The following is a 15,563-nucleotide window of genomic DNA, read 5'->3' on the forward strand; positions in this document are numbered from 1 at the left end:
TTTAATTTATTAACGTCTGAATTAATGCAGCTTTGATTTTGGCTCACTGTACATGAATAATTAAAATAAAATTTCCATATTAATTTTATTTTTTTTTGGCTAAATGGCTTTCTCGAAATTTTGTTCTGACGTAACTTATGTAACGGACTTTTATATTCGTATGTTTTTATTACGTACCCTTCTTCTATTAAAGCATTGGGGATTTGAACTAATTAAAAGACGCTAGAAACCACTATAGTCTGCTTGAAACTGCATCACATTGATATAAAATCACTTTAAAATCACCTTATCCTTTAATTACTCAACTTATGAGACGATGGTAAGAAAATTAAAAGATTGGATTTAGCACAAGAGGGCCAGATCTTGATCTGGTCCTTTGTTTGTATTTTATTCCTCTTATTAACTTTTGTTTTCTTTATTTTTAAGGAATTACTTTGAACATATTGCCACATTAACTCTTCAGCTGAAAGAAGCTAAAGAATTTGCTGATCTGCTGCAACTGAAACAACTGGAAGAGCTGCAAAGAAGTCCATCAAATTCCAGGGAAGAGGTTGAACATGAAATAAAAGAACTTCGTATGATCAAAGAACTTCAGCGTCAAACTGAAGAGGTAAACACAAAAATTAGCCGCCTCAAAAAATCGTTGAAGAAACTTGGAGACGAAATAGAGGACGTAACCACTGATTTAAAATCACAGAGGGCATAGGTAAGACATCCCAAACTTGCACTTGTATTAAATATTGGGTTTCATTGAGTAAGTTATGTCAAAAGTAAAACCATTCATCTGATCAAATATCCAGGGTTTTCGTTGAAACTTGATGGATTACATAATTCAGTCATTAATTTAATTACTGGTACATACATAACCCAATCTAGCATTACCTTTGTATGCTTCATTGGATGTCTTAAGACAAATAGGACGTTCAAAATATTTCTGTAATGGTAAATTAAATTTAATGGACCGAATTATGTTATAAGATGTGCTAATATTTGTCTCAATTTACAATTAAATAAAACGAATATTAACTGAAAGTAAGGAGTGACATTAAAACTTGAATCGAACAGAAATTATTCCTTAAATGAAAGGGGCTATCCCCACCTCAACGCATCGCTCTTAACGCTAAAGTTTGACTCTTTGTCAGAACCCTAATTTAAAGAAAAAATAATAACTTCAGCGTAAAGTGCGAGGGGTTGAGGAGAGAATAGTCTCTTTCACATACGGAATGATTTCTGTTCGTTTTAGGTCTTAATGTCGCTCCTTACTGTCAGCTAAAAAGAATTTGTTTTTTAATTAATTTCTGAACGTTTTTCAACTAATGCAGGTTTGAATTTGGCTTACAGTACATGAAAATTTAAAACAAAATTTTAATATTAATTTTTGCAGATTTATTTATTTATTTATTTTTTCCAAGAGGCACTTCATATAGAAGGGATCGTCGTAGAAACTTCAAAGAAGGCTCATTCGATTGAAGATCGAGAGTTCTATTGCTCTTTTTCATATTCAAAAGTGATTGGAGGGCAACAAGCCCCCTCCCATGCCCATCCGTCCCCCAAACACATCCAATCCAAAATTTTGAGATAGCCATTTTGTTCAGCGTAGTTGATTTCCAGATAGAAAATAGGTTTTTGAGGAGGACACTCCCCCCACAGCCCTCGGGGAAAGGTTTTTAATTTATGCCCTGGGGGCATATAAGGTTTTATAGAAAGCGTTGTCGTAGAAACTTCAAAAAGGCTCATTCGATTGGAAATTCAAATGGCTAGTGGTCTTTTTAATAGTCGAAAGTGATTGGTGGGCACCTAACCCCCTTCTCACGCCCACTTTTTCCCAAAATACATCCAATCAAAATTTTGAGATAGCCATTTTATTAAACGTAATTTTGAGTTCCGGAAATTAGGTCTTTGAGGATGACAACTCCCCCGAAGCCCTCAGGACAAGGGTCGTAATTTTTGCCCTGGGGGCATATAAGGTTTTTTTATAGACAGCGATGTCGTAGAAACTTCAGAAAGGGCTCGTTCGATTTGAAATTTAAATGGCTAGTCCCCTTTTTAATAGTCGAAAGTGATTCAAAGGCAAATGATACCCCTTCAATGCCCACCATTTTCCCAAACACCTCCAATCGAAATTTTGGTATAGCCATTTTGTTCAACGCAGTTGAAAGTTCGGGAAATTATATGTTTGAGCAGGACACTCCCCCACAGTTTTCTTTTTAACGAAAGTTAATTACTTTTAATTACTTTCTCCTCTTTTTACTCTTAATATATAATTATTAATCACTGAACAGATTGTTTCACACTAAAAATATATTTATACGTTGACTCAAAGTCAAACATTTATATATAACATTAAATCACTAGTTAAAATTTCAAGAAAATAAAAATATAGTGTATATATATATATATATATATATATATATATATATATATATATATATATATATATATATATATATATATATATATATATATATATATATATATATATATATATATATATATATATATATATATATATATATATATATATATATATATATATATATATATATATATATATATATATATATATATATATATATATATATATATATATATATATATATATATATATATATATATATATACAAGCATTGTGTAATAATTTACACAAGTATTTTTTTTTTAATTCGCAAAACTAGATAGGATATTTAACTACTGGTTAAAACTTAAAGCATTTAAAAAAATAAAACACGGTATAGACTAGCATTGGAATTATTTACAATTAGTGTTTTGTTCATTGCTTATAAAGGATTAATGTAGAATAATTCTTGAATGCTACACAAAGCAAAATAAAAAAAAATACACAACATATTAATTCACTATATTTACATAGATAGTTTAGGATATATATATATATTAGCAGAAGTTATTTTGATACATAACTTAATTGTTAAAAAAAAATATTTATTATGTGCACTAATAATTTATTTAATCACTGAAATATTTGTTCATTGTAAAAATTCTCCATAAGTCACTCAATAATTTTATCTTATAAGTATTAACTGCAATTAAAATATATAAAAAAAATTAAATCGAACAAATACAGTTTACAGTATAACTGATAACTGTGATAAGCCTTTATATAAGGGCTTGTCAATAGTTCATATGACCTGATTTTGATGTTATAATTTACATATTTACATTTTTTTTTATATGATAACAATTCCATATTTATAAAGTTTTTCAAAATATCTTTATAACTGTATATATTTTCTCAACAATATTTGTTACCACTATATAACTTTTCCATATACGACTATATACATTTTCTTATCTTTTTTTTACAACTTTGGTTCTATTTCGAACAACTTGTGTCATTAACTGTTTTGAGCTTACTATATGACTGTTTGTTAATTCCGACTTTTGAGATTTTTAATTCTTTTCGAATTTTAAGGTACTTGAGATAGTTTTATAACGTTTTTGTCTGTAATCTCTTTTTTTCAGCTTTAATGTCCTTTTGGTATAAGGCTCCATTTACAGCTTAGATCTGATAAGCTAAAAATTTAGCTATTCGTCTTTTTACCTGTTTCGGCACTATCAATTGACTCGTGCCTGCACCCTGAAGGTTTGCTTACCAGGGCTGCCTTCTGGTAGCTCGTTACAACGTTTCTAGGTTCTCTGTCATCGGCTATACAGCTAAATGGACTATTATGAACCTGCACACACAATAATTAATTATTTATAGTATTGCCACACTTTTTGATTTGTGGACACAGTTTTCTCTTGGGCTATTCTTTTATCAAACAAAGTGCAGAAAAATACCTTGCCTTCATGGGTCACAGTAATTTATTTTTTGACATACAAGTGACAATGATTATTTTCACTTTAACTTCCCAACTTTTAGTGGTCTTGTCTTAGGTTTCGACTTCAACTTAGGTTCTTAAGGCTATTATTGGCCATAATTTTATTTTCTAGGCCTTTTTTTTATTTTTTTTTTAACACGACTCCCACATAAGAGAGCAAAATTTTCCCTGTCTACTTGGAGCATATCTACTTGGCTCCGTAGTATTAATGCTGCTTATTTTGTACTTATTTAGTACAAATATTTCGTACTAGTCTCGTTCGGTCTGTTCAATATGCACGTATATCAGAGTTTAACTGACTCCATTCAATTTCTTTTCCTTTTAATTTCGTCTGGCTTTATTTTCAACTTGAGCCATTCTCTTTTTTTTCTTTAATTAAATGAAGAATATTGTTTTTTTTTCAAGTTTTTTTTTCGCTTTTTCTGTAAAATAAGTTTTTGCGCGACATTATTGATTTAATCGTGACAGGATTTACTTTAATTCATCGGCCTTAGGAATAGTCAAATGAAATCTACATTTTTTTTTATAAACCAATAACAACGATGCATGTCACAAACAGTTTGCACAGATGCTGCTATTAATGTACAACCTTTTCGTAAAATACTGTATTAAGTTAGCAGCTGGTTTTCTTATCTAAGATCTCTCCAGTTTAAAATTTTTATTTTAAACAATATATTTTCCTATTGAAATGCAATTCTGGCGATGATCTGGTTGTAAATGTTTTTCAAGCTATAATATTTATAACTCTAATTTTGATCTTAATTATTACGTCTATAAAGTTCTAAGATATTTCACAGATTTTATGAAGGAACTAATCTCTTTAAAGAGGAAATAATCTTCTGATAACGACTAATTGGAATAAAATGAGAAGCCTTTTGTTCATTTTAAATTGTCTATTTCCGTGGCAATGTGATAGTTTAAAATTTTGTGCTTAAATAAGTGAGTATTTTTTCACACTAAGCTCCCAACTTGTGAGGATGGCTGTGGAAATTTGGGGTAGAGTATACTTTAATCTCTGCCCTGTTTCCAGCTCTCTTGATCTGTTGGTGAAATTCTCCGTTTTGTGTCAACTTCTGTCTGTGGATTAATTAATTTATTTTTGGATATTTTTTATTTCTTTAAGTATATAATGACTTTTCATCCTTTTTCTGTAAGTTTTATCATAGCTTATTTTTTTCACTTATTTTTCCTATTTTGTCTGTTCGACTAAACTGTACTGATTTGTAATTAGATTAGGCTTGAGGATGATTCGTCATTGAGTAACTGTAAGAGTGGACCAGAATTATCAATATTGGCTATCCCAAAAGGATGCATTGCCTTCTCTGTTTGTCCTAATGTGGGCTTATATTCTATGTAAACAAGCATAACAGTTTTCAAACACTGGCTTGTGTTACATCTACATGGATCCAAACCAGCCATGGTTTAAAATTCAAATTTGAACTTTCTTCTGACTCATTTCGCGGAGCTAATTCAGAATTTGAACTTTTTTTTAACACCATTATTCAAATGAAGGTTCTCTGTGTAGGGAAAAGAAACCCTTTTAAGACCTATCCCCATGCCTCCATTTTCTGTGATTATCGGTTTCTCTCACCGAATTTCTTGCCGTATGCAAACTTCCTATCACAACTGGATAACAATTCTTTTTTTTTCGCTTCCTTTGGCGACTTTTACTAAGCTTCCACATTTATTTTCTTACGTATAGGGTTACTTTTCTCTTTTTTTCGTCCTTTTCCTCAAGTGCTTTCATTACAAATTTATATATCTTTCCTTCCCTTTGCTTGTGAAACTACAAAACTAACCTAGTATTTGGATTAGTTTTAACAAAGGTTGCTATTGCTTATTACGTCGTAAAATGCCATATAGGCCTATTTGAAGTGTCTCTACTCCTAAAACACTCAGAAATGGCAGCTTAAAACCTATGATTGTTCGGACCACAATTTATGTGCTTCCTTTGCTAAATTGTAGCAGTGTTATCCTTGAACAATAAGTCTATAGCCTGTACCTGTAGTAAGGCTGAATTAGGACCCAATTTGCTACTATCATGCCTAAAATTCTTCTGTTTCTACCAAAGTTTCATCGGTCCAGCTAGATTTTTTTTCTGTACGTATTACCTTTTATTTTATTATTTTAATTTGCGGTACAAATACTTTATCATTTAGTGATATACGGCACAATTACATTGCATTTATTAATAACACTAAGAAAACTACTAATTATACACTAATTATACACAGAAGTAATTCTACTTGCTAAATACTGAATACTGTTTTTTTTTCATTTTACAATTCTTGATTGAGCCTTTTTTCCATTTTATCTACTGTACCAAAATATTTGAGGGGAAACTAATCTATTTATAATAGCCAAAGTTCGAGCAAATCTACTCGAAGTTTTGCTAATTCGAGCGCTGCTAAAAGCAAAGTCAATATGCTTACCCCTTCTGATAAGGTCATTTTGATTTTTTTTTTTTAATTTTGCAACCTTATTTAGTCTCCTGGGCCCAGTTTTTCCGCATTGCCACCAGTTGTGGTAATGTGGCTCTTATGGTATTTAAGTGGTGTAGTAGTAGATATCTTTATTCTCCATAGGGAAGATACACTGTGGCCCTAAGGTATTTAAACCTTGGAAGCGTGCCTTAGGCTATGACCGAACTAATGAGGCGTACCAGCTGGGTATATTCGAGGGACTAAATGTAGATTGTAGAGAGGTTGGCTCTAATACAATACTTTTGTTCAATTAACGTATAATAATACCAGATATATCTTTTCTACTGGGACTGGCTGTCCCAAGTAGACCACAAGTCTTGGAAAACTACAATAATATATAATAAGATACTTAGACACTTACAATAATTCGACAATATTCCAAGGTATTTCTAAATCAACGGACCAGAGGTCAGTCTGGCATAAAATTAGTATCAGTCTACCCCTTCCCATAAAATATATCTTTTATACATTTTTATCAACCACATCTTCCTGCACCCAATCGACGGAATAGCTAGGAAGTGGTGATTTCTCAATTTCCCGTTAAGCAGAAACTTGGCAGGATATGTTCCTTATCTTAATAAAAAGTGGTATTTCGAAACTTTGTATTTGCGTCTTAATATATTTTTACTAAATTTCAAATTGACTTAAATTAGAAGGCTTTACCATAAAATAACATACAACAAGTAATAATATAAATGAATAAATAGATCTTAAAGCGAGCAATGCTTCGATTGAATATGAAAATTAAGCTTAAAACAAAATAAAAAATTTTGCTATTGAAGCATAAATGAAAGTTAAAACAAACAGAAATTAAATAAGCAATCAATGCGAACAAACATACAATAGATATTAATGTAAATTAAGGATATCCATTAGGATATCCAAATTATACAACAAGAATTTTCATCCTTGTCGTATAATTTGCCAGCTGCCGTATTTTACTGCTCCTATTTATGTTTCCAGCTTCACTTATAGTTTATGAAACATTTTTAACTTGAATTTAATCCGTGCTCCTCATTCCTTTATTAGATGCCTCCTTGTTTCCAGGCTTTCTCGCAGTTCACGGCAAACTAGAGGATCAACCCCCCCCCCCCTGGCTGATTGATGAGGCCTTGTTTTTATATTTTCGTCCTGAGATTTCTATTATATAGCATCAAAAGTGCCAATTAGACAAGGTTTGCCCCCCCCTGGAATTAAGCTGCTGGGCGCCTTTGTGTACAAAGAAAATCAAGCACATCTTTCCCAAGAGCTCTTGACTTGTTTTTATGAACTCTTCTTTTGTAGAGGTGCTTTTCCTTTGATCGGTATGTTTTTTTGTTTTTCTTTGTGCTGGACAATTATGCAAGGATACATTCAAGTGCATATTTTTTGTAAGGTTAATAGGGAAGCTTTTCCCTTTTTATTTTATTTTACTAAAGAACTTCATTTAACGACTATGCTTTAGGTTTTCTCTCTCCTTTTTTTTATTATGGTTTTCTTTTTTTGTCAGCCACTTTCCATCATAAATAACAGTAACCGTCGTTAGTTTCCTTGTGCGCTAGTTATCATCAGCTAAATTAAAGGTTCATCTTTAATATAGATATAATTAATAGATTTAGAAACATAACAAATTGTTCAGTGCATGGTTGTAGTGGTATCAATGTAGAAAGCTGTTCTTTCCGTTTTTGATTCTTAATTTAGCAAAATAATAAATTGTCAGTCTATTTTAAATGAGATTTTTCGCTCTCTTTTTTCCTCTTGCTATTAGTTTTTTTTTTGTAAAATCTTGACATCTACTTTTCTAATAAACTTATGTACGACCATGAGTTTTCGGGACATGGTGATATGACAAGTGACAAAACACAAGTTGGAGTTACGTATTTCGATAATTCTTGGAAAGCCTTAGGTTTGACCAGCTTTGGTACCTGAGTAACTAACGATCCAATTAAATGAGAAAGCATCATTTATTGTTTGGTTTTTGTTTTGTTTTATTAAGTTTCAAAAAAGATTAATTTTAGAATCATTTTTAGCAGAGTCTCATCTCTGTCAGTTAGTGCTTGCCCCAGAGTCACGCTTAGCAAAGAAGGGGATGAGGATCAGAGTAGTTTTTTTATGGGTTTGAGTAAAATTAAAATTTGTGTACATTTTAAATTTAAAAAAATACAAATTTAATCTTTATCTATTATTTTCGAGGAAGCGGCTAATTTACACGGATTTAAACGGGAAGGGAATCCCCATCCCCTCTGTGTGTGTGTGCTTATCTAAATATCTAACATTTTCAATTGACCAATATATTATACATTTTTTTGATAATGCGACCTTTATTTTTATATTTGAGAATCATTTTTTTTCAGATGATGGTTTGGGGATATCCTGGACAAAGCGCTCAGCAGCAATGGAATCCCATGGCTGGAATAGGAATGTCTCCCAACATGATGCAAATGTACCAAGGAGCGTCGATTGGTTCTGCCGGTGTTCCCTCCCCCCCTAGATTCGTCAGTCAGGAAGTACATCAAGTGATGTTGGAGGCTATGTTCAAGGGGGAATTGCATCAGTACTTTCCCCCCTCCTCCTCCTCCATCATAAGTATTTAAAGATAGTGGATTCGATCTTCAATTTTTAATTTATTTTGTGATTCCGAATATTCTTATTGAATGATTAATAAACCTGGTGTAGATAAAATTCTTACAATTTAGGAGTTTGTAGACCAAAAGAACAATTCTAAGTAGTTTCTGTGTATCTTTTTACAATGCAACAGATCTATCTTCTGGTGATCAAATGGGAATTGGCCTTCACAAATTAAATGCTTTAAGCGTAAATTTTGAGCAACTGCGAATGGAAAATTATGCTGTGTTTTGCATTTTATTAGCTTATTTGTTATTTCCTGCATTTTTTGCGTGATAACGTCGCAGCCGCTATTATGAGGGGTAGATTATGTACTTTGTTTGTATGATTGTATGATTGAATGATTTTGTACTTTGATTGTATGAAAGTATCACAGTATTTTTGGCCGTGAGTGGGAAATGTCAGATCAGCAAAAACTTGCTGAGTTTCTTAGCTTTTATTTTCCTTTTATATATGGTGAATTTTAGTTGCCTAGACTAAACTGGGGGTTACAGTCTAGCTGTTCCACATTAGCTTATTCTTGTATAGCACGCTTGTACTGCTAGTCAATATATACCAAATCATATTATTGAGTTAGGACTAAAGTGAATACACCATTCGATGCCTTTTTTATGCTGATTACGAATATAGTAAGCATTTCTATCGGAAATGAATTTCAGCCCCCCCCCCCTATATAGTCTATACCTAACCTCATCCTTTGTCAGATACAACGGATAAAATTTAAAAAATCTTAATTTCATAATAAATAGATTCTTTAACAACATCATCTGCCATATATTTAAGATAAAATTGACAAAATCTAATTATTAAAGTGAATATTTTTTTTTTAACAAAATCCTTTGACAGATACATTGAATAAAATTGATAAAATATAAGTGCCAGAGGGAATAATTTTTTTTATCAACATCCTTTGTCAGATACATCAAATAAAATTGAAAAAATATAAATTTCAGAATAAATAAATGCTTTAACAACATCCTTTATCGGATATGTCAGATAAAATTGACAAAATCTAAGTATCAGAGTGACTAAATTCTATATCAACAACCTTTTCTCGGATACATAAGATAACATTGACAGAATCTAAGTGTTATAGGGAATAATTTTTTTTTATCAACATCCTTTTCTCGGATATATAGGAAAAAATTGACGAAATCTGTATTTAAGAATGAATAAATTAATAATCAACATCGTTTGTGGGATATTTCTGATAAAATTGACAAAATCTAAATTTCAGAATGAATAAATGTTGTAGCAATATCGTTTATCGGATATATTGAATAAAATTTACCAAATCTCAGTATGAGAGTGATTAAATTCTATATCAACATCCTTTTCTCGGATACATAGGATAAAATTGACTAATTCTAAGTGTTAGAGTGAATAATTTTTTTTTCAAAATACTTTGCAAGATACGTCGGATAAAACTGACAAAATCTAAGTATCAGAGTGAATAAATAAATTATAAACATACTTTGTCGGATATGTCGGATAAATTTGAAAAAATTTAAATGTCAGAATAAATAAATGCTTTAGCAATATCTTATATCGGATATGTTATAAAAAATTGACAAAATCTAAGTATCAGGGGGACTAAATTCTAAATTAACATCTTTTTCTCGGATACATAGGATAAAATTTACAAATTCTAAGTGTTAGAGTGAACTAATTTTTTTATCAACATCCTCTGCCAGATACATCGGATAAAATTGACAAAATCTAAGTATCAGAGTGAATAAATTCATTATCAACATCGTTTGTCAGATATGTTAGATAAAATTGACAAAATCTAAGCATCAGAGGGAATAATTTTTCTTATCAACATCCTTTGCCAGATACATCGAATAAAATTGACAGAATCTAAGTGTCAGAGTGAATAAATTTTTTTATCAACATCCTTTGTCAGATACATCGAATAAATCGAAAAATTTTTAAGGTTAATTTAGACGAGGTTACGTGCGCGCACGTAACCTCGTCTAAATTAACCTTAAAAAATGAAATAAAGCTATGTCGACTTTGCATGTCTCTCTCATTATATATGCGCCGTCGCGGTTAACACTCCATGTCTTTCTTTTGTCAATTTTATCCAATTTAGTCGACAAATGATGTTGATAATGCATTTAAAGGATGTTGATAAAGCATTTATTCACTCTGATACTTAGATTTTGTCAATTTTATCCCATGTATCCAAGAAAAGGATATTGATATGGAATTTAATCACTCTGATACTTAGATTTTATCAATTTTATCCGACATATCCGACAAAGGATGTTGATAATGAATTTATTCATTCTGACACTTAAATTTTGTCAATTTCATCCGATTTCACTGGCAAAGGATGTTGATAAAAAAAATATTAACTCTAACACTTAGATTTAGTTAATTTTAATCTATGTATCCGAGAAAAGGATGTTGATGTAGAATTTAATCACTCTGATACTTAGATTTTGTAAATTTTAACCAACGAATCCGATGAAGGATTTTGTTAAAGCATTTATTCATTCTTATATTTAAATTTTTTCAATTTTTATTCGATGCATCGGACAAAGGATGTTGATTAAAAAAAAAATTATTCACTCTGACACTTAGATTCTGTCAATTTTTTTCGATGTATCTGGCAAAGGATGTTGATAAAAAAAATATTCACTCTGATGCTTAGATTTTGTCAATTTTATCCGACATATTCGACAAAGGATGTTGATAATTAATTTATTAATTCTGATACTTAGATCTTGTCAATTTTATCCTATGTATCTGGCAAAGGATGTTGATGAAAAAATTTATTCACTCTAACACTTAGAATTTATCAATTTTATCCTATGTATCTGAGAAAAGGATGTTGATATAGAATTTAGTCACTCTGATGCTTAGATTATGTCAATTTTATCTGTCATATCCGATAAAGGATTTTGTTAAAGCATTTATTCATTCTGAAATTTAGATTTTGTCAATTTAATTTTATTTATCTGAAAAAGGATGTTGATAAAAAAAATTATTCACCCTGACGCTTATATTTTGTCGATTTTATCCGACATATCCGATAACTGATGTTGATAATGAATTTATTCAATCTGATATTTGTCAATTTTATTAGATATATATGACAAAGGACGTTGATAAAAAAAAAATTTATTAATACTGACACTAATAATATGCAAATTTTATACTAATTATCGGAGAAAAAGATATTGATATATAATTTAGTTACTTTGATACTTAGATTTTAGATTTTGTCAATTTTATTCGACATATCTGATTAAGGATATTGTTATAGTATTTATTCATTCTGAAATTTAGATTTTGTCAATTTTATCCGACATGTCCAAAAAAGGATGTTGATAATGAATTTATTAATTTTGAAATCTAGGTTTTGTCAATTTTATCCTATGTATCAGAGAAATCGATGTTGATAAAAAAAAATATTCACTCTGACACTTAGATTTTGTCAATTTTATCCGACATATCCGATAAAGGATGTTGTTAAAGCATTTATTTATTCTGAAATTTAGATTTTGTCAATTTAATTTATGTATCTGACAAAGAATGTTGATAGTAAAAAAAAATTATTCACTCTGGCACTTATATTTTATCAATTTTATTCGATGTATCTGGCAAAGGATGTTGTTAAAAAAAAATATTCACTCTGATACTTATATTTTCTCAATTTTATCCGATGTATCTGGCAAAGGATGTTGATAAAAAAAAATTATTCACTCTAACACTTAGAATTTGTCAATTTTATCCTAAGTATCCGAAAAAAGGATGTTGATATAGAATTTAGTCACTCTGATACTTAGATTATGTCAATTTTATCCGACATATCCAATAAAGAATGTTGTTAAAGCATTTATTTATTCTGAAATTTAGATTTTGTCAATTTTATTTGATGTATCTGACAATGGATGTTGATAAAAAAAAATTATTCACTCTGACACTTATATTTTATCAATTTTATCCGACATATCCAATAAAGGATGTTGATAATAAATTTATTCATTGTGATACCTAGATTTTGTCAATGTTATCCCATGTGTCTGACAATAGATGTATGCAAATTCCTTTTCTTACATCTCCAATGTTTTTAATAGAGATTCTAAACGTTTGATATGCTAGCTTAGCTTACTCTTAAAATAATGAACACATAACAATGTAATATTTTTAATGAAATAATGCTATGTAGAATATTAATACAAAAATATATTATGATACATTATTAATATAAATGATTAACTTTGGACATTTTGAATCTGTTCCATATAATAGTTCACCATGTTCTCTCTTGATATTGTAGCTATTGTCTTCTCTTAGTTCGTAATCAGTAGAATAATCATTATTCCATTTTGAATCATACACAGTTTTTACTGGTATCTCATCAACAGGCTCAATATGCTTTTCGTCTTTGGTATTATTTGGTTCATTGACTGTTTGATCCATGACAGTAACGTTTGCTGGTGCTTTTTCTTTCATTGATTCATATTTATATTCCATAGTGATATTTTCTGCCAATGCCCTTTTTATTTTACTGTCACTTTCACTGTATATCATCGCATTATTTTAACACAGGTAACAGTTTCGCCAAGTAGAAAAGATATGGTCTACAATATTAGTAGAAGAGTAGGCCTTTATTTTATTAATCTTCCGTTGAATACTAATACCCGAAAGCTGACGATTAGATATATCAGCAGTTAATGTGTTACCTGCAACAGTATCAAGGAGTTGTCCTCTATCATCAACGATTATTTTTATTTTGGTATTCTCTTTGAGTGAAATAATCTCTGGAGATCTCAATCTCGCATAGCCACCAATATAAGAGTTGAATTTTTTTGGTATCCCAAAGAAATTTAATTCCTTACTGTCATGACAATGTATGCATACATTTCCAATAGTGCTACCACTTGTACTTGTTTCATAGTTCAAATACTTCTCCTTGTCAGTATTCAATGCTACAATAAACTTCTTATGTGAACACACTTTATTAAAATGCTCCATCTTCACTTTTTTTTAAGATATGACTTATGTGTTTATCATTCCACTGCTTTAAAAATATTGATTTAATACATACAATAGACTAGGTAATGTAGATAACCGGACATAGAATACCAGTGGGAAAGCCACATCGTGTCTCTGACCAATCATAGAGCACAATTGTTCGAGCCGTAAGCATATTTTGTCATTTTAAGATACGTACAAAAAAATAAAAAAAAATAAATAAAGTTGAATAATTTCGATGTTTTAAAAAAATAGTTTGTTTTTATGAAAAAAATATTGAATTAGAATCATCAGTCCTCATCATTATGAGCACCGAAACATAGCATCAAGTGTCCAATTTGAATTAGATTCTTGTATTTTTAATAATTTTCATAAAATAAGCTGTAGTTTACGGTCATAACGCCCTTCTATCAAATATTTGACGGACATAGTTTATTTTCCGAAGCGATAATAGAACTAATATTAAAATTTGAATCAGAGAATTGTATTTTCCATAATTTTCTTACAAAAAAAACTAGAGTTTACGGTCAAAAACCCTTATTAGCTCACATTTTACAGAAATAGTTTATTTTTCGATCCATAACTGGACTTAAGTTTCACATTTGAAGCAGAGAATTGTATTTTCCATAATTTTCTTACAAGAAACTAGAGTTTACGGTCAAAATCCCTTATTAGCTCAGATTTTATGGAAATAGTTCTCACCAATCAAGTTATCAAAAAATATTTGAATATATTAAGTTATAGGCAATACTGGTTAGAAAAACTAGAATAGTAATATAAGTTTGTTTCATCTGATTCGAAGACATGTAAACAAAAAGTTGAAAAAATATATCATGTTAAAAAAAAAAAAATGGGGGGGGGGGGTTCAAAACGTTGGCGGGCGGGGCGCCCTTCGAGTTTGGGAATAAGGGACGTTTGGGGAGTTGATGTCTCTGCTGGTTAGGGTCGCTGGTGCTTATGATCCTTGATGGTTGGTACTCACATACACCTTACTACTTGATTTGCAAGGATTTCTAAGGTTTGTTCTGAATTTCATTATTAAAATTATTTTCTTACTATCTACATCTCTCTTAGTATCAACTTTTTAGTATACTAAAACGTTAGACCCTATTTTAAATTGACAATACTGTTCAAACATCACTTGTGTATTATACAGACGACATCGGAGAGGTAAAGCTAGGTCAACTCACAATGTCATTCTATCGTCGTTAGCCATTTTCATAGACTGATGTTGTTTCAAATTTATAACAAATTACATGAGTTAACAACCCCTTCGGGGTTACCTTAACTGTTAATCAGTTTAATCCTTTTTTTTCTCCACCTTCATACAATCCAATCACTAATTAAAATCATTCACACTCCTTTTATTCAAAACATTAATTAATATCGTTCATAGTGTCCAATTTGCGAATTCCTTATCCCTTTTTGCAAAAATGTCAATCGAAACAATTCCTAAATACGCAATTTGACAATCTCTAGACAAAACCAGACAATACCCACAAAACAAATCTTTAACCACAAAAACTAGACTATGCCTACATAGCATGATATCAACCACTAAACCAGACAATAACCACAAATCCAGACAATACTCACCAAATAAGAGAAAAACCATCAAACCTGTCTGAGGGGTACTCACTCTCTTTGA

At 30.5% G+C, this 15,563-nt stretch overlaps 1 long non-coding RNA gene across 1 annotated transcript; it reads left to right on the forward strand.

Moving 5' to 3' along the window:
- Positions 1–4,772: 4,772 nt before the first annotated feature.
- On the forward strand, positions 4,773–9,199 carry LOC148948382 (uncharacterized). The gene is made up of 2 exons (XR_016142187.1): positions 4,773–4,989; positions 8,656–9,199. It is a non-coding gene; the product is annotated as an uncharacterized LOC148948382 (long non-coding RNA).
- Positions 9,200–15,563: the final 6,364 nt, after the last annotated feature.

Source organism: Artemia sp. Qi Xiang Cuo, chromosome 9 (assembly GCF_049724085.1).
Source record: "Artemia sp. Qi Xiang Cuo chromosome 9, ASM4972408v1, whole genome shotgun sequence".
In the NCBI taxonomy this organism is placed as follows: domain Eukaryota; kingdom Metazoa; phylum Arthropoda; class Branchiopoda; order Anostraca; family Artemiidae; genus Artemia; species Artemia sp. Qi Xiang Cuo.